At 35.7% G+C, this 18,638-nt stretch overlaps 1 pseudogene; it reads right to left on the minus strand.

Annotated features, from left to right (window-relative positions):
• Positions 1–363: 363 nt before the first annotated feature.
• On the minus strand, positions 364–1,023 carry LOC141519563 (ubiquitin carboxyl-terminal hydrolase isozyme L1-like; annotated as a pseudogene).
• Between the last annotated feature and the right edge of the window lie 17,615 nt (positions 1,024–18,638).

Here is an 18,638-nt window from a genome sequence, read left to right on the forward strand (position 1 = left end):
TTCTATTCAATTCATGTAAACCACAACCAGGTACTTAAGTTACAGACACAGGTTAAACTAGATATAAATAGTATTGAATATTCCTCAGGGCATAAGACATAACAATATTGAGCCTAGGTAAGGGGATGGGGGGAATGGGAAAATTCCTCAGACATCTGTTATGTCTTAATAGTTCCTATCAAACTTTAGTCAAAAACTTAAAAGTAAATTTCTGGCATGCTTGAGTGTGGTTGCATCTCTAGAACCAAAAAAAAGATACAATAGCTATGTCATAGGTATTGAATTTTGCATCTTTGACTGCATTGTTAGGCATGTGTTTTAAAACTGAGGAAAGAAATGAGTTAAATACTTCCCATAGAGACATTAGGCATTCTTGCAGAGGACCATAGCAGAAAAATGAACTTCTTCCTCACCTTCTATGAATTGTCTACAAATCCCAGCATCCCCCCTTCAGTATTGAATTATCTGAAGTGGACCTATGGATTATAGGAAATGGCATTCGTCCATCAAGTTCATAAAGATGACCATCCACATTATTGAAAACAATGAAATGGAAGTTCACTTACCATTTAACCCATGTTGTCCTTCCTGTGCAACAGCTGCCTGAATAATCTCATTTTTTCCTAACTACTTTGCTCTGTCTATGGGAGTCAGCTTTGCTGTTTCAGATATAAATTGTTTCAGAACAGATCCATCATCAAAGTTCAGTTTGTCTTGATTATTATAGCAACTGCATATAAGAGACCAATGGAGCCACAGGAGTTGCCTACAGTCTACTTCACGAGATACACCTTAGGACCAACTTCTTGTCCCTTCAGCTCTTTAATCTAATTTTTTTTCTGAAGTTCTCATGTTGGGCAGTATGGGAAACAGCAGAAGGAGCTCACAGACTGGGGATGACAGGGAGTTCAAAGAGTCCTCTTCCAGCCCCAGCATGTCCATGAATTTCCAGTCACCCCCTACCCCGAGGCAGGTCAGCACTTTGTTCAGCATCTTGGTGTTTTTCATTGGTTTCAACTGCATCTTTGCACATTCTGACCTGAGTCTGGAGCTCAAGGTAAGTGCAGAGAAAAACAGTTGAGTGCAAACTTGTTTAGCCTGATTTTTAGATTTCATGAATTAAAAATAGTAGAATTGTTTTTGTTTTCAATTTATTATAACATATTTTAGTACAAAATTAATTCTCTAAAAATGAAGATGGCATTAAAGGTAAATCATTCAATATATCCTTTAACATTTGATTTCATCTTAAAGTGAGATGTGAAAAAACAAATAGAAACTAACTGGAAACTGGTCATAGATGGGAGCCACATAGCTTAATCATTTAATATTGTAAATGAAATACCTATTTCTTGTAGAGAGATGGCATCGCATGCCAGGAGAAATCAAGACTCTTTGTTTCTCTCTACAAATTATGGAGAAATTGGATGAATTTAAATGAATTTTGACATGCACTATATTATTGTAACTTGAACTCAATTCTAGTGATATATAATTTTATATGGGCATAATCTATAATTGGTAATTGGTTAAATAATTATCATGACTGATTCTCAATGTTGCTGTTTCTTTTTTTAAATAAATTTAAATTTTATTTTTTTATTTTCCCCATTACATGCAAAAACAAGCTTCAACATTCACTTTTAAAACCTTGAATTCTGAACTCTCTCCCTGCTACCCCAATCCCCCCATTGAGAAAGCAAGTTAGTTGATACAGGTTAAAAATGTAACCAGAAGAACATTGTACACCCTAACAGCATCATGGGGGTGATGGTCAACTTTAATGGACTTGCTCATTCCAACAATGCAACAATCAGGCAAAATTTGGGGATTTCTTTGATGGAGAATGCCATCTGTATTCAGAGAAAGAATTGTGGAGCTTGAGCAAAAACCAAAGATTATTCCCTTTAATTTAAAAAGAAAAAAATGTTAACTTATTATGTAGTTTTGCTATATCTCACAATTTATGTTTCTTCCCTAAGGTGATGATTTCTCTCATCACATTCAGCTTAGATCAGTGCATACCATGGAAACAACATAAAGACTAAGACACTGCCTTCTGTGGGGGGTGGGGGGAGGGAAGCAAGATTAGGGGGAAAATTGTAAAATTCAAAATAAATAAAATCTCTCTAAAAATGTGTACTCATTAAAACATTACTACAATTGTTATGTTGTATAAGAAAACATAGTTCCCCCCCCCCAAAAAAAAGAGAAACCTCAAGAAAAATAAAGTTTAAGAAAAAATATACTTCAATCTCTACTCAGACACCATTAGTTCCATCTTTGGGATGCATAATGTTCTTTTTCAAAAGTCATTCAGAGTTGTCTTGGGTCACAGCATTGCTGAGAAAAGGTAAGTCATTCACAGTTGATCCTCAAATAATATTGCTGATACTTTATATACAGTACATTTCTCATTGCCTCTGCTCATGTAAGTTTTTACTTAGAGCATCCTGCTCATCCTTTTTTTTTTTAGATTTTGCAAGGCAATGGGGTTAAGTGTCTTGCCCAAGGCCACATGGCTAGGTAATTATTAAGTGTCTGAGGTCAGATTTGAACTCAGGTACTCCTGACTCCAAGGCCGGTGCTCTATCCACTGCGCCACCTAGCCGTCCCTCATCCTTTCTTTTAACAGAATTAGATATCACAACTTTTTCAACTATTCTCCATCTGATGAGTATCCCTTTAATCTCCAGTTCCTTGCAACCAGAAAAGAACTGTTATAAAAATCCTTATAGAGATCCTTTCCCTTCCTATTTTTCATCTCTTCTGCAATATAGACTTAGGAGTGCAATTGTTAGATTAGAGGTTAGGCATAGTTTTATATCCCTTTGGGCATACTTTCAAATTGCTCTGCAGAACTGTTGAATCATTTATAACTCCTCCAACAATGCATTGATGTCTTATTTTCTGAGCATCCTTTTCAACATTAGTCATTTTCTCTTCTATCCTATTAGCCAGTTCAATAGGTATAAAGTAATACCTTAGAATTGTTCCAAATTGCATTTCTTCTGACAACAGTGAGTTGATATTTTTAAATGACTTAAATAACATTGATAATCTCCTCTGAGAGCTGTTCATAGCTTTTGATCATTTATCAATTGGGGAATGGCTCATATATAAATATATATATGAGATATATGTATATATATATATATATATGTATATATATATATATATATATATATATATAAATTTGACTCAGTTCTGTTTGAGAAATGAGATCTTTACCAAAAAAATTTACTTCGTTCAGTATTTTTCCACAATTATTGTTAATTGTATCTCCCTCCATTCTATTCCCCCCAGCTCCATTTATTCCATTCACTCTCTCCTTAATTGTTTTGCATCTGACTACCCACTTCCACAATCCTCCCTCCTATCTATCATCTTCCTCCTTCCTCTTTCTCTTCCTACTTTCCTCTAGGAAATTTCTATGCCTAACTAAATTTATATGTTATTCCCTCTATGAATCAATTCCAATGAGAATAAGGTTCACTCAGTCTCCCTTATACCACCCCACTTACATGCCCCTTCCTCTCTACTGCAAAAGTTTTTTTCTTGTCTCTTTTATGTGACATAACTAGCCCAATTCTACTTCCCCCTTTTCTTTTCTCCCAGTACATTCTTCTCTCATTGCATCTTTTTAATTTACTATCCCTTCGTATTCAACACACATCTGTTCTTTGTCTATATATACACTCCTCACTTCCCCAAAAATGAGAAAGTTCAAATGAGTTATCAGTATTATCTTCCTATGCAGGAATATAAGCATTTCAACAGCATTAAATTCCATATGATTTACCTTTCCTGTGTACCTTCTTTATGTTTCACTAGTGTCATGTATTTAAAGATCAAATTTTCTGTTTAACTGTCACAATTTCATTTGGAAAGTTTTGAAAGTCCCCTTTTTTTACTGAATGTTCATCTTTTCCCCTGCAAGGGTATGTTCAGTTTTTCTGGGTAGTTGATTCTTGGCTGTAATTCAAGCTCTTGTGCCTTCCAGAATATCATGTTCCAAATCCCATGATCCCTTAATGTAAAAGATGCTAAATCTTGTGTTATCTTGACTGTGGGCCTCATGATATTTGAATTGTTTCTTGTTTGTTGCTTGCAATATTTTTTCCTTGACCTGAAAGCTCTGAAATTTGGCCATAATAGTTCTAGCAGTTTTCATTTGGGGATTTCTATTAGGACATTATCTGTAGATTTTTAATTTTTTTTTATTTAAGGCAAATGGTTTAAGTGACTTGCCCAAGGTCAAACAGCTGTAATTATTAAGTGTCTGAGGCCAGATTTGAACTTAGGTCCTCCTTACTCCAGGGCCGGTGCTCTAACCATTGTGCCACCTAACTGCCCCATTATGGATTTTTTCAATTTCTATTTTACCCTCTGATTCTAGAATATCAGGGCAGTTTTCCTCAATAATTTCTTGAAAAATTGTCTGGACTATTTTTTTGATCATGACTTTTAGGTAGTTCAATAATTTTAAATTTGTCTCTTCTGGATCTATTTTCCAGGTCAGTTGTTTTAACAATAAAACATTCACATTTTTTTCCAGCTTTTCATTCTTTTGGTTCTGCTTTATTGTTTCTTAATTTCTCACAAAGTCATTAACTTTCCTTTTTTCCATTTTGTATTTTAAGGAGTTATTCTCTTCAGTGAGCTTTTGTATCTCCTTTGCCATTTGACTAATTCTGCTTTTTAAGTCATTCGTCTCCTCATTGGCTTTTTGTGCTTCTTTTTTCATTTGACCTAGTCTGGTTTTTAAGATATTTTCTTCAGTATTCTTTTTATTTCTTTCACAGTTGCTGACTCTGTGTCCATTATTTTCCTGCATCACACTCATTTTTCTTCTCAATTTTTCCTCTTCCTCCCTTATTGATTTTCAAAATTCTTTTTGAGCTCTTCCATGTCTTGTCTTGGAGATTTTGGATGTAGAACCTTGGACTTTGTTATCTTCTTCTAGGTGTGTATTTTGATCTCCCATATGACCATAGTAACTATCTATGGATTAGATTTTTTTCTTCTGTTGTTTACTTATATCCTCAGTCTATGACTTGATTTTAGCCTTGTTAAGGTAGGACTCTGCTTCCAGGGTGGACAACACACAGTTCCAAATTTCTGTGGATTTTTTCAGCTTCTTCTAAGGATCTGAAAATTTCATTTTTTTCAAGGTCATATGGGAGGCTATGATTACTCTCCTGGCCTGTGCTCTGATTCTTTATATGACCACAAACACTCCTTTCTGCCCTGAAACTGTGAAGAGTGCCCCTGCTCCACAGCAGCAGTATGCTCTGTTGTGCTTTGCCTCCTCTTCCTGGGACCAGGGCTTCAGACTGCCCAGATCTGAGGATGGGCAAAGCAACATAATCTTGCCTCAGAAACAGCAAGGACACCCTTGTAATCTTTTTTTCTGACCTGTTACTTTTCATGGACTGAGAGTTTTAGAGGCAGCTGCTAGGCTGATTCAGTGCTCCCAAAATGTGGTTGGTTCTGCATTGCTGAAAACTACACTGGACTGTGCTGCAATCTCACAATACTGTGGCATAGTTTTCCTGCTGACCATCCAAACTGTCCTTGGCAATCCCTGGGCAGAGTGAATTGGAAAACATCACTGCTATCACTGACCCAGTCTGTTCCTGGATGGCTGGGGAGGATTTGCTCTGGTCTGACCTGGGCTGCACCCTGGATCTTTTCTAACCCCGATGCAACAGATCCTCCTGCTGATCTTCCAAGTTGACTTGGGCTGGGAAATTGTTTCACTCAGTCTTTTTTGTGTGTTCTTCCACTCTAGAATTTGTTTAGAGTCATTATTTAAAGATATTTGTAGTGGTTTGGGGGAGAGCTCAGGTGAATCCCTGGCTTAATTCTAACAGCTGGTTTACACTTTCCACAGCTGATTCTTTTTTGGGGGGGGTTATTTCTTTTATATTATTATAATAATTTTATTGTAAGAGTAAACAAAAAAGATGAGGAACCTCAAGAATAGTGAGAGACAAAAAAATTTACTTCAGTCTGTGTCCAGATTCCAATGGCTCTGTCTCTCAGATGAATTGCCAGAGTCAATTGCCCATTGACTCTATGTTTTAACTAGATTATACCATTACATTCAGCTCCTTCTTGTGCCTTTGAGTCCACCAAAGAAGTTGCTTCAATATTTTTCCCACAGTTGCTATTACTACTGTATTTCCCTCCACCCTATTCCTTCCCACTCATTTATTCTATTCTCTCTCTCCTTTTACCCTGTCCCTGTGCAAAAGTTTGTTGTATCTGAGTACCCTCTCCCACAATCTTCCCTCTCTTCTATCACCTATTCCCCCTCCCCTACCCCCATTCCCCATTATCTCATCTCTTTCCTCTCATTTCTCTCTAGGGTAAGATAGATTTCTATACCCTATTAAGTGTATATGTTATTTCCTCTCTGAGCCATTTCTCATGAGAATGAAGGCTCACGCATTCTCCCTCACCTTCCCCCATTCCACTGCATTGAAAAAAATTTTTTCTTGCCTTTTATCTGAAATATTTTAGCCCCTTCTTCTTCCTCTCCTTTCTCTTCCTCCCAGTAATTTCCTTTATTGCCCATTGACTCCATGTTTTGACTAGAATATGCCATTATATTCAGCTCCTTCCTGTGTCTTGTCTATATATGCTCCTTCTAATTACTTTTATAAATGAGAAAGTTCATAAGAGTTATCAGTATCTTCTTTCCATTGCAGGAATACAAATGGTTCAACATCATTAAGTTCTTCATAATTAGTCCTTCTTGTCCACCACCACCCCTGCCATGGTTCCCCCAAGTTCTGTACTTGGAGATTTGGAGATCAGACTTTCTGTTCAGCTCTGGTTGTTCTAATAGGAAAGTTTGGAAGTCCCCCCTTTTCATTGAAGGTCCATCTTTTCCCCTGAAAGTGGATGTTCAGTTTTGCTAGGTAGTTGATTCTCAGTTGTAAACCAAGATTTTTTTGCCTTCTGGAATATCATATTCCAAGCCCTACAAGCCCTTAATGTACTTGCTGCCAGATCCTGTGTAATCCTGACTATAGAGCAATGGTAGTTGAATTGTTTGCTTCTGGTAGCTTTTATTATTTTCTCTTTGACTTGGGAACTTTGGAATTTGACTATAATATTCCTGGAAGTTTTTCTTCTGTGATCTCTTTCAGGAGGTAATTGGTGAATTCTCTCAATTTCTATTTTACCCTCTGCTTCTAGGATCTCTGGGCAATTTTGCTGAATATTTCTTGAAAAAATGAAATCTAGGCTCTTTTCCTGGTTGTGGCTTTCAGGTAGTCCAATAATTTTAAATTATCTCTTCTGGATCTGTTTTCAAGGTCAGTTGTATTTCCAATAATATATTTCATGTTTTCTTCTAATTTTTATGGGGTTTTTGGTGTTTTTTCTTCCTGATTTCTCACAAAATCATCAGCTTCTTTTAGTTCCATTCTTCATTTGAAGGAGTTATTTTCTTCAGAGAGCTTTTTTATCCCCTGTTTCAGCTGGTCAGTTCTGTTTTTTAAGGCATTCTTATCCTCATTTTCCTTTTGTGTTGCTTTTTTTCATTTGGCCTAAACTGGTTTTTAATATGTTATTTTATTCCGTATTTTTTAAATTTCTTTCACCAAGTTGCTGACTTGGTTTTCATGATTTATTTGCATTGCTCTCATTTCTCCTCCCAATTTTCCCTCTACCTCCCTTAATTGCTTTTAAGTCTTTTTTGAGCTCATCCATAGCCTGAGCCCACTTTTTATTTGTTTTGGAGATTTTGGATACAGAAGTTTCAATTTTGTCATTTTCTGAATATTCCATGGGACCAAAGTAATTTTTCTATGGTCAGATTCTTCTTTTTCTTTTGTTTGCTCATTTCCTCCACCTAAGACTAATTTACTGTACTTCTAAGGCTTTGGCGGGGGGGGGTCTTTGGGACAACCTACAGGGACCTTATTTCCTCCAAGTTCTTAGGAGAGGCTTTGATTACTCTCTTGCCTGTGTTTTGGTATGTGGATGACAGCCAAGCCCTCCTCTCTGCCCTGGAGCTGTAAGAAGAGTCCCTGCTTGGTTATGGTAGTATGGGGGCCCAAACTGAAACCTGGATCTGAGTGTGGGCAAACAGCTGAGTCCTGCCCCAGGGAGTGCAGAGAGACCTCTGCAGTCTCTCCAGACCCCCTTACCATCTGTGGGCCAGGCTCTGGAGGTAAAGGTTGGCTTCCCCAATTCCTGCTGCAGGTTCTAACTGCAGGGCTACTCTGAGACTGGTGCCAGTTCTGCACTCACTCTGGTGTGGCAGAGTTCTCTCACCACCCCTTCAAGCTGTTCCCAGTGATCCCTGGGCCAGAAGGTCTAGAAACCACCCCCTCATCCATAGACCCAGGCACCCCCAGTGTTCTAGGCACTCAGCCTGGCTGTGCTGTGGCTTGGCTGCACTCGTGGCAAATTTTTGTGACAACTGCACACCACCACCCCTCCCTCCTGGTGAAACACACTTTTCTTGTGGAAATTCTAAGTTGTCTTGGACTGGGTAATTGTATCACTCAGTCTATCTCTGGGTTCTCCCCCTCTAAATTTTGGCTATAGTCATAATTTGATAGCTTTTGGAGTTTTGGGGGGGATGAGTTTCCAAGAATTCCTGCCTTCATGCAACCATCTTGGCTCCCTACAGTTGGCTCTTGATGAAAATTTTTTTATGTCATGTTACTTAGAACTGAAGGAAGTAGGACTTCATTTTTGCTTTGATTAATGTTTATTGGCTTTGAAGATACAATTTAGGACATATCAAAACAGGGGTAAAAATTAATTCAAAGGCTAGAGAACCAATTCTAGTCTCACCTCTGCATCAAATTACCTGAAGAAACTTGGACATATCCTGTTGATCCTCTATTAATTGCTGAGTGAAATAATCTCAAAGATCCCTTTTAGCCCTTAGTTTATAGAATCAAGCATTGGAAGGATTTCATGGATCATCTACTCCATTCTCTTTGTTTTATAGAGCAAACTAAAGTCCAAAAGATAAATGATTTCTTCCAGGGTCTGAAAATAATGGATCCAATATTGTAAACCAAGCTTTCTCTTTCATATCTGATGTTCCTTCAGACAAATGGTAGGCTTTTACATTTTTACATTCCCTGCCACACATTTTTATCTGCATATTGAAAGACACGTGTCTGTAGCTAGCTAGGTCTTTCCCTAAGGAGATGAAGAAGACAAAGAATGCTTCTGCATTCTAATGGGGCTTTCATCTTAAAGTGATCTATGGTTTCATTCTCTGACAATACCATTTTCTGCAAACTGATGTCCCTATAACGACCCTTCCTTTCCAGCAGAACCTCATATTCTTCACCTTCCAATCCCTAACCAACCACTCCCCAAAACTTATCTTTCCTATATCCCCCTTCCAAGTATTCCCAAATACTTATCCTTCCTATATCCCTTCTATATCCATCACCACAGTTAGTTATTCCATTATAAATCAATCAAAAACAAATTGATATTTAAGTAATATAGCATAGAGTATCTGGGGGAACTTTCCTATATTTTCTCCTTCCATGAAGCAATCATAGCAGTGGCAGAGAGACTCATTTTCCCAAAATGCTATTGATCAAAGATGCACAACCAAAAACATGAAGCAGTGGCTCCAGAAGGGCAAAAAGGGGAAGGAGAAGATATAAGTGTAGAATAATGGGACCAAGAGATAAGAGAGAGATCACATTGTGTCCTTGACTTGACTCTATAAGGAGAAGTTGTGGAGCTGCAGCATTTCAGGCAGTGGTAGTCACTGAATGACATCTAAGAAGACTGTAGCAAATAGACATTATCAGGAGATGGAATCATACCTGCCATGGTAGGTCAGCAATGATAGCTCATCTGTATATTAACATTGAAAGGACTTCACCATTTTCTATGGATAGCACATGCTTTCAGGGACTAAGAATAAAACATTCTAGGGTTAAGAAGAAAGAGAAGGTATCCTGATTAAGGTGATTCCAATCTGAGATAGTGTTAATGAAAAGAGAAAACATCAACTAGGTTAGGAGAGTAACACCTCTGAATTTGAAGAATGATATCAATTTGCCACAGCAGTTCTACAGGGGAGATGGTGTAAAGAAACCCAAAGAATTAAGTTTTTTTCATTTCCATAAAATAAGGGGAACAGAGAGTTTTTCAGTGAGGTCCAAGGCCTAGTGAGTTCAATCCAATGTGATGGGGCAGGTAAGTAGTATAGTGGATATAGTGCCACACTTAAGTGCAAATCTTGTCTCAGACACCTACTCTCTGGTGATCCTGGACAAGTAATTTAACATCTATTTACCTCAATTTCTTTATCTATAAAATAAAGGTAATGATAACAACTACCTCCCAGAGTTGTTGTGAGGACCATATGAGATAATTGTAAAGCACTTAATACTGAATAAGTAATTTACAGGAATACCTCAGATATTTGCAGGTTTAACTCTAGATTCCTGAAATACAGCAAATATCACAATAAAGTGAGTCACATGATTTTTTTTTGTTTTCCCAGTACATATAAAAGTTATGCTTACGCTATACATACTCCATTAAGAGTACTTTAGAATTATGTCCAAAAATATATATACCATAAATAAGAATTATTTTATTGATATAAAAATGTTAATCATCATCTGCTAATAATGATCACCATGTCTGAGTTAGATGTAATATTTTTGGTGGTAGATGGTCTTGCCTGGATGTTGATGGCTGCTGACTGATCAGGGTGGTGGTTATTGCTGAACAGTGGGGTGGTTCTGGCAACTTCTTAGAATTACAATGAAATTTTCCAATCAATTGACTCCTTACAGGGCCATTAATTTGTCTAATTTCAATATTGTTGTGTCTCAGGAGGCCTGAGAAGGAGATAAAAGAGAAATGGCCAATATGTGGAGCAGTCAGAAGACACAAGTTTATCAATTCAGCTCATCATCTTATATGGGTGCATTTGTGGAGCCCCAAAACAATTATGATAATATAATCAAATATCACTGATAACAGATTACCATAGAAAAATCATGACAAAGTCTGAAATATTTCAAGAATTAACAAAATAAGACACAGAGACAATACAGTTGGAAAAATGGTGCTGGTAGACTTGCTTCATGCAGGGTTAGCACAAACCTTCAATCTATATAAATGGAACAACTATGCAGAACAATAAAATAAATAAAAGTTATGCCTTTAAAAATGTTAGCTATAATGGTTAGGTAAAGGGACATGAGCAATGCTTTTCCACTCTCATGGTCATTTTGGAAAAGGGCATTTTCAGGTTTAGAACTAAAAGGAAAAACAAAACACAAAACTGACTTCAATGTTAAAATGAAGAAGAAAAATAACACAAAGGTAAAAGGAAAATTTGATCTGTGTCAGGAAATTGGAGGGTTGAAAAATTTGGCACAGAGGAACAATTGAGGAAGGACCACTGAAAACTTAGAACTAAGTTACAGATAGGAGATTTTTTTTTAATTCTTGTAGTACAGAGGGATCCAGATGAAAAGTGAGATCCTACACAGAAAGAGCTTCAACATACTTGATTATCACACTCAAGGGAAACAGGAAAATAGCTGCAATCAGGAAAAGTCTCAGTGTGAGGTCTCTGTCCTGTAATTAGCTAGCACAACTGTCAGGGGAGGAAAAGAGTGGAGAAAAGGTATCCACTGTCCATTGAAAGCCCAGAGGGCTAAAACCTTTAGGGCTAAACCTTTAACGTCATTTTATATAATTGAATCAGTTTGATGCCAATGAGAGACTCCTCAGTTATCTATAGCCCTAGTAGAATAAAGCTGTTTTCTAAATTACCTAATAAGGAGGAAGGAATGTAGAACAGGGAGGACATAGGAATGCTATACAAGGGGAGTAGGAGACATACCTTTAGCAGTACTATTCTATCAAGAGACTGAAATGGGGTAAGGGAGGGAGAAGTAGGGCCGTTCTTACCACTGATTTTCACTGGTTTACAATTCAATTAGAGAAAGTTGAGCAAGGGGGAAATGATGATTGATCTGAGAAGACAGATCTACTAACTTCTTATTTTGCTTTTTATTTTCTCTGCCAAGAGAAATGGATCCATCCATTCAAATGAATGAAACAAAAATGGTTAACAGGATTTTGCTGAGATGAGGTGTTGTCATTCATTCAAGTCCAACTCTTTGTGGTTACATTCTTGGCAAAGACACTAGAATGGTTTGCTATTTCCTTCTCCAGCTCATTTTATAAATGAGGAAACTGAGACAACAGAGCTAAGTGACTTTCCCAGGATAATATAACTACTAAGTGTCTGAGGTCATATCTGAATTCAGGAAAATGAGTCTTCCTAATTCTAGTCTTAGCACTCTATCCACCTAACTGCCCTAACCTGAGATGAATAGAAAATTAGTAAGACAGCATCTAGCTGTCCTTGATAATGAGCTTAGGTGATTTGATCTGATTAAGAATGTCCTGGAAGAAAAGAACCATTGACTATGATTGTTGAATAAATGATTGTTCAATGATTTTTGAAAGATCATAAAAATTAGGAAAGACCTAGAGGAGAAAATTCTGATTTTCAAAAGAAATAGAGAAAAAGAAAGAATGGAGCCTGGATACTATAGGCTTGACTTCAATTCCTCATAAAAGTTTAGCTTATTATGCTGAAAGTGTTAGGAATCATCTAGGAATAGAAGGCATCATCACAAAATGTCACTTTTCCTGAAGAGCAGACTGTGTTTATTTTCTGTTTACCAGTCAATCAGTCAGTACGACAATCAGTGAACATTTATTAAGCAACTACTATGTGTTAGACAGTGTGTTGGTAATCCTTTTGTCTATGTGAAACCTTTCCAGATCACCCCAGTTCCCAAAGCCTTCCCCTTAAAATGAGCCATACATTTTCTTTTTATTTGTATGTATAAATGTAAGAATGATAGAATATTAGGTCTTTGATAATCGTGACTATTCACTTTTCCCTTTGCATCTTCAGGCAGTTCTGTGTCACTATGGAGTCAGAAGAACTTGGTTCAATCCAGCCCCAAATACTTACTAAGTATGTGATACTAGGCAAGTCATCTTAACCTCTACCTGCTCTAGATTCTTCATCTATCAAAGGGGGATAATAATAATACCTACTTCCCAGTGATCCTGTGAGATTGAATGAATACTTATAAAGTCTTTAGTAACTGTTATTTTGCTACTTGTTTACTCCATATTGTTTTAGCAAGTTAAGTTATCCAAAGAAAGAAAATGGTATCTCAGGGTTAATGTTTAGTCATGTCCAACCCTCCAGGACCCTGTTAACCATAGGAAATCAATACTGTTTATGGAATTTTCTTGACAAGGATACTGGAAGCTTTGTCATTTTCTTCTCCTGTCGATTAAGGCAAATAGAAATTAAGTGATTTGCCCAGGGTCACATAGCTAGTAAGTGTCTGAGGCTGAATTCGAATTCAGGTTCCTGACTCCAAGCCCAGTGCTCTATCTACTGTGCCATCTAACTGCCTCCAAACATGAGGTATATTTTCTTAGAATCAGAAGTTCTGGGTTTGAGTCCCAATTATGCTCATTAAACCCTGTGGAACCATAAGTAAACAGAAAAAAAAAAAAAACTTTAGCATTCTGAGTAACAATTTCCTCAGAGGCAAAATTCAGATATCAGAACTTGTACATACTTCCACAATTCACAATCTTGATGAGGGTCAAATGAGATAACAGCCTAAGAAATTTTTAGCTGACAAGTGCTATGCACATCTGAGCTATTAATATTAGGGATGTCCCCAGGCTACTCCCACCCACAGGCCAAACGTGGGCCTGCCTGTCCTTCACATTCCTCTGACTCTCTACCACTCTCTCCATACTCCTACTTATCAACATTTGCCTGTTGCATATCTCACTCTGCAGGGGCTTGCTCTTGGTTCTCTGTCATCTGGAAAAGAACTCAATAAATTTTTGCTTTGATATGTACATTAAATAAAAGTGTTGTCACATTTCTGAATGTTTGAATATCACAGCTTTTGCATTTCACAGCAGGAAGCAGTTTTAGTTAACATTTTCCTAAGTTCACACTTCTTTTCATTCAATGTGGTATAGTGGTAAGAGCATTGGATCTGAAGTCAGGAGACCTGAGTTGAAATCTGAGCTCATTGACGCAACAGTGTGACCATCTGTGACCATGGAAAATTCACTTTAGATTCTTGAGTATTAGTTTTTTCAATTGTATAGACTACTTTAAGAAAAAACACATAGTGAGTCTTAACATGTATATGTGTATGTGTATGATGTGCACACATACATACATAAATATCTATATCTATCAGTCTGTCTACCTATCTATTCATTTGTCTTTCCATCTATCCAGCCATCCCTTTCATTCTTTGTTTCTTTCTTTCTTCCTCCTTCCTTCCTCCCTTCCTCCCTCTCTTCCTTCCTTCTTTCCCTCCTTCCTTTCTCCCTTCCCTCCTTTGTTCCTTCCTTCCTTTGTTTCTTTCTTTCTTTCTTTCTTTCTTCCTTCCTTCCTTCCTTCCTTCCTTTCTTTTCCTCTCATCTGCTTTGAATTGATTAAGTCAAGATAAATAGCCCCCACAATTTGGTATAGCTCCTTAAAGCCCTTCCAACTTTAAGGGATCACATAAACTATCCTTTCCTTACCAAGAAATTGATGCTACCCAGAAGCCTCCCTTTCTCTCTCTAAAAAAGTCTGGGACCTAGAACCCTCAAGTGTGCCATGAGACAACCCCAAAACTTCTGGATATATATCCTCCCTGCTCTCTTTAAGGAACTAGATCCTTTAGAAACTTTCTCTAGACCAGAAACTCTCCTCCCTGATCTCTTGGGGCAAGGTAATCTTTGACCCCCACCCTCTTAGAAGGAAATTACCCTTGACCTAATATAATCTTTACCATTAATCCCTACCCTGGACCTGGTCTAATCTTGGTTTTGCTACTCTGTCAGGAAAAGCGAGAGAGAGGATTAAAAACATTACAAAGACTATGACTTTGCAATTGACTCCATTTTGGGACCAGCAGGAATGGAGAGTATCCCTCTGGTCACTGAGATCCATCTTCAATAAAATATAAAATGAAATGTATCATTTACTGTTCTCTTATATTCTCACCAAGGGTATCAATTACTACTCTATAAAAAGATAAAAAAAATCAAAGGCCAAAAGGCTCACAATCTTCTAAATTTATTTAGCTGATAAAATATACTAATAAATTTTATCTACTTAATCTATTTCACATTGGTATCTATGAGTATATCTATATCCAAATAATACATATAGTACTAACTACAGTATCTATAGTAAGAGATATTTAGGCAAATAGACAGAATCATATGTGTTTATTAATATGTATTTGAAAAGTTCAGGGTGTCCTCAGGGCCTAAAGGAAATTAGGTTAGGTCAAACAACTACTAGGAAAAGGGTTTAATGAATACTTTAATTTTTAACACCCTCCTGCAATTTCTTTTTTGTTGCTTTTTGATGGAAATCTGTATGGGAAGATAAGGGAGCATGTAGAGGATAAGTGAGAATGTGATTTTTTATAAGCAGTTTGTTTAATTTTCATAGTCTTCCAAGGATTCACAGATGAAGACAAGAAAAATGGAAGGAATGGGGAAGATAAATTTTCTGGACCTATTCAGATTTGAAATATAATGTATTTTCAAATATAATATGAAATGTTCTCCTTTGTTAGGCTTTCATTTTTATTTATATTTTTAAGCATCATAGAAAGATTAAAAAACTAAAGTACAGTAATTTATTCTTTGATAGTCACATTGGATATGACATGGAAAAGAGAGACTACATGTAGGAAGGTGGGGAGGGAGGTTGAGGCTACCATATAGATATTGTGAAAGAATTGAAATTTATTAATAATATGTGATATCTCAGAACATTAAAAGTTGACGGAGTAGGGGACGACAAAAGGACTATAGATCTGAATAAAATGGTGGCAGATATTTTAATAAGATTTGAATAATTTCAATCATATCTGAAGGGCAGTTTTCAGAAGATCAAATCAGAAAGAATAGAGAGATTTTTATATCTATGAAGTTCTTTTAAGAACTTTTACATTAAGAAAAAAGATTTGTTTTATAACACTGAATCAGACAAAATATACATGAATTGTATATGTTACTCCTTATCCTGTCATAATAGAATTTTTGTACCCTAGACATAGAAATTGCTAAATAAATGTTAAGTGAATGAATGGCAGAGTTTCTATGTCAGAAATTTTCTATCTCATCTCCCTAATTAAAAAAATCAATTAATTAGAAAATGACCCACAAACATAAACATTTCCATACACAAGGAATGCCAGGAAAATAGAGTATATGAAACCTGGAGTCACTGTATTTGCATATGTACATTAAATAGTTCATTACCCAATTTATTCCTACTTCTTTTGATGAATGAATATTATTCCAAAAAATGCTAATGTCATAATTCTTAAAGAGTATGATTCAATGACTATTAGCTATACTGTAACAGCTATTGGATGTAGGTAAGTCAAACTTTGAAGAATCATTTGAGATCATGATAAATCAGAATCGGTCATAGTTCTAAATCTACAGGACAGCCCAGTCAAAAATTACTCTAAATTATGGCATAATTAAATTTGCAAGAACAATAACATCTTTTAAAAAATCTGTTAACCATGGATATGAAGAAGAAATATACACACTTTCCAGGAAAAAGCAGTACAAATATTGGAAAAATCAAATTTTTACTAATGAAACTCTTTTTTCATTCAAAGCTATGTAAAGACCATTTTGGGGGAAAAAAAATTCTCCTAACTTATAAGATTAGAACTTCTCTAGCATATGGCAAAATGTTTACCAAATATATTTGGGAATTCTTTTTAAAACTTCTGATATACCCATTGAGGGAATTTTAAAGTTTAATAAATTTATTCATATACTGAGGAAATTTATTATGTAAAATTATAGAACTTTTCAGATGGAGATTAAATAAATGTGATATAACCTTGAATAATGCTATATGCCATAATGTCATATGTTAAAAAAAAAGAAAAAGAAATTTTTCCCATAAATTGAAGCAAATGTTTTAATGTTTTGAGAATTCTACTAATTTGAAAACTTTTTGAAAATCTTGGTCTAGGGGCAACTAGGTAGTGCAGTGGATAGAGTACCTGCCTGGAGTCAGGAAGACCTGAACAAATCTGGCCTCGGACACTTAATAATTGCCTAACCGTGTGAACTTGGGCAAGTCATTGAAACCCATTGCCTTAAATAAATTTTAAAAAAATTAAAAAAGGAATATCTTGGTTTATAGTCATTTATAATTGGAAAAATGGATTGTTTGTTAAAGCACACCTAATATCCAATGTTATAAAAGTTTTGCTTCATGAAAAGCATTAAAGAATTAAAAAAATAAAGAATATTGTTTTTGTAATTCATTGCCAAATCATATCAAGCAAATGATTGCAACAAAAGAAAGATATGGCACCTTAGTGGTTTTTTTAAAAGATATAAAACATTCTAATATTTATTGTACGTAAATAAATTTTTGTTATATAACTTTGTTAATAATTATAGCCAGCATTTAAATTTGTAAAGCTCTTTGCAAATATCTTTTTTTTTATCATAGCAATAACCCTGGAAAGTAGGTGTTATTCCCAAATCCAATTTAAAAATGAAAAAAAAACTGAGGCAGAAAGAGATGAAGTGGCTTGTCCAGTTTTATATAGCTAGTAACTATCTCATGTTGGATTTGAACTTAGACTTTTCTAAATCCATGTCTAATGCTGTAGCCATTGAACCAGTAAACTGCCCTTGTTTCAGTTAATTTGTACACTGATGCATTTGCTAGGGATTTTATTAAATGCTGGGAAATACAAACAAAAAAAAATGAGGAAAGGGACCAGTCCCTGCCATGAAGCTTATATTGTATTATGAAAAATACTATGTTCACATTTAGAAAAATACAGGATAAATATAACATATATTCAAATTAGTATATACTAGATAAGTTTGAACTCTGTTTCATTAGCAGCTTGTGTGAGACCAGAAAAGACTTTCTGTAGAAGAAAGCAGGTGTTATCATCTTATCTTATTGCAACTCTTTGTTCTACATTTCTCAAAAACATGAATGTAAATAGCCAGGGAATATAACAATACTGGGGGTTGTTATAAGTGGTAGGATCTAAAATGTGACCTGGGGTGGGTCAATATATCAAATATTTGGAGAACTTAAGAATGGACTTTATCAAGTCCATTTAAAAAGAAATAAGGACAACAATGGGGCAGATACAAGAATAGGGGTAGAGTCTTGAAATGAGGTTAGAAATGAGACTGAAGCTAAAAAAAAACTTCAGAAATGCTTGTTTTGTTCCATAAAATAAAATACAAATATTAAGGAAATATTTACTTTTTTCTTATGTGTAGCAGAATAGCAAATGGATGTCAAACTGTTAAAATCAATTCCATATTAAATTTTTGTATCCTGCTCCAGAATAAGTGACAATTGTGGTTTCACTGAAGTACTACTTTAGCAATAAAATATATAAAACAGTCAAAAAATCCCCAACAACAAAAATAAAAAAACTTCAAGGGCAATTTGGTCTCTTATTTGTTTTACTGTCAATTTCCTTATTGGAATTCTGTTTAATAGCTGTTATTTATAAAATGTGTATTAAGATTTA

The sequence above is a fragment of the Macrotis lagotis genome, chromosome 1, assembly GCF_037893015.1.
Source record: "Macrotis lagotis isolate mMagLag1 chromosome 1, bilby.v1.9.chrom.fasta, whole genome shotgun sequence".
NCBI classification, from domain to species: domain Eukaryota; kingdom Metazoa; phylum Chordata; class Mammalia; order Peramelemorphia; family Peramelidae; genus Macrotis; species Macrotis lagotis.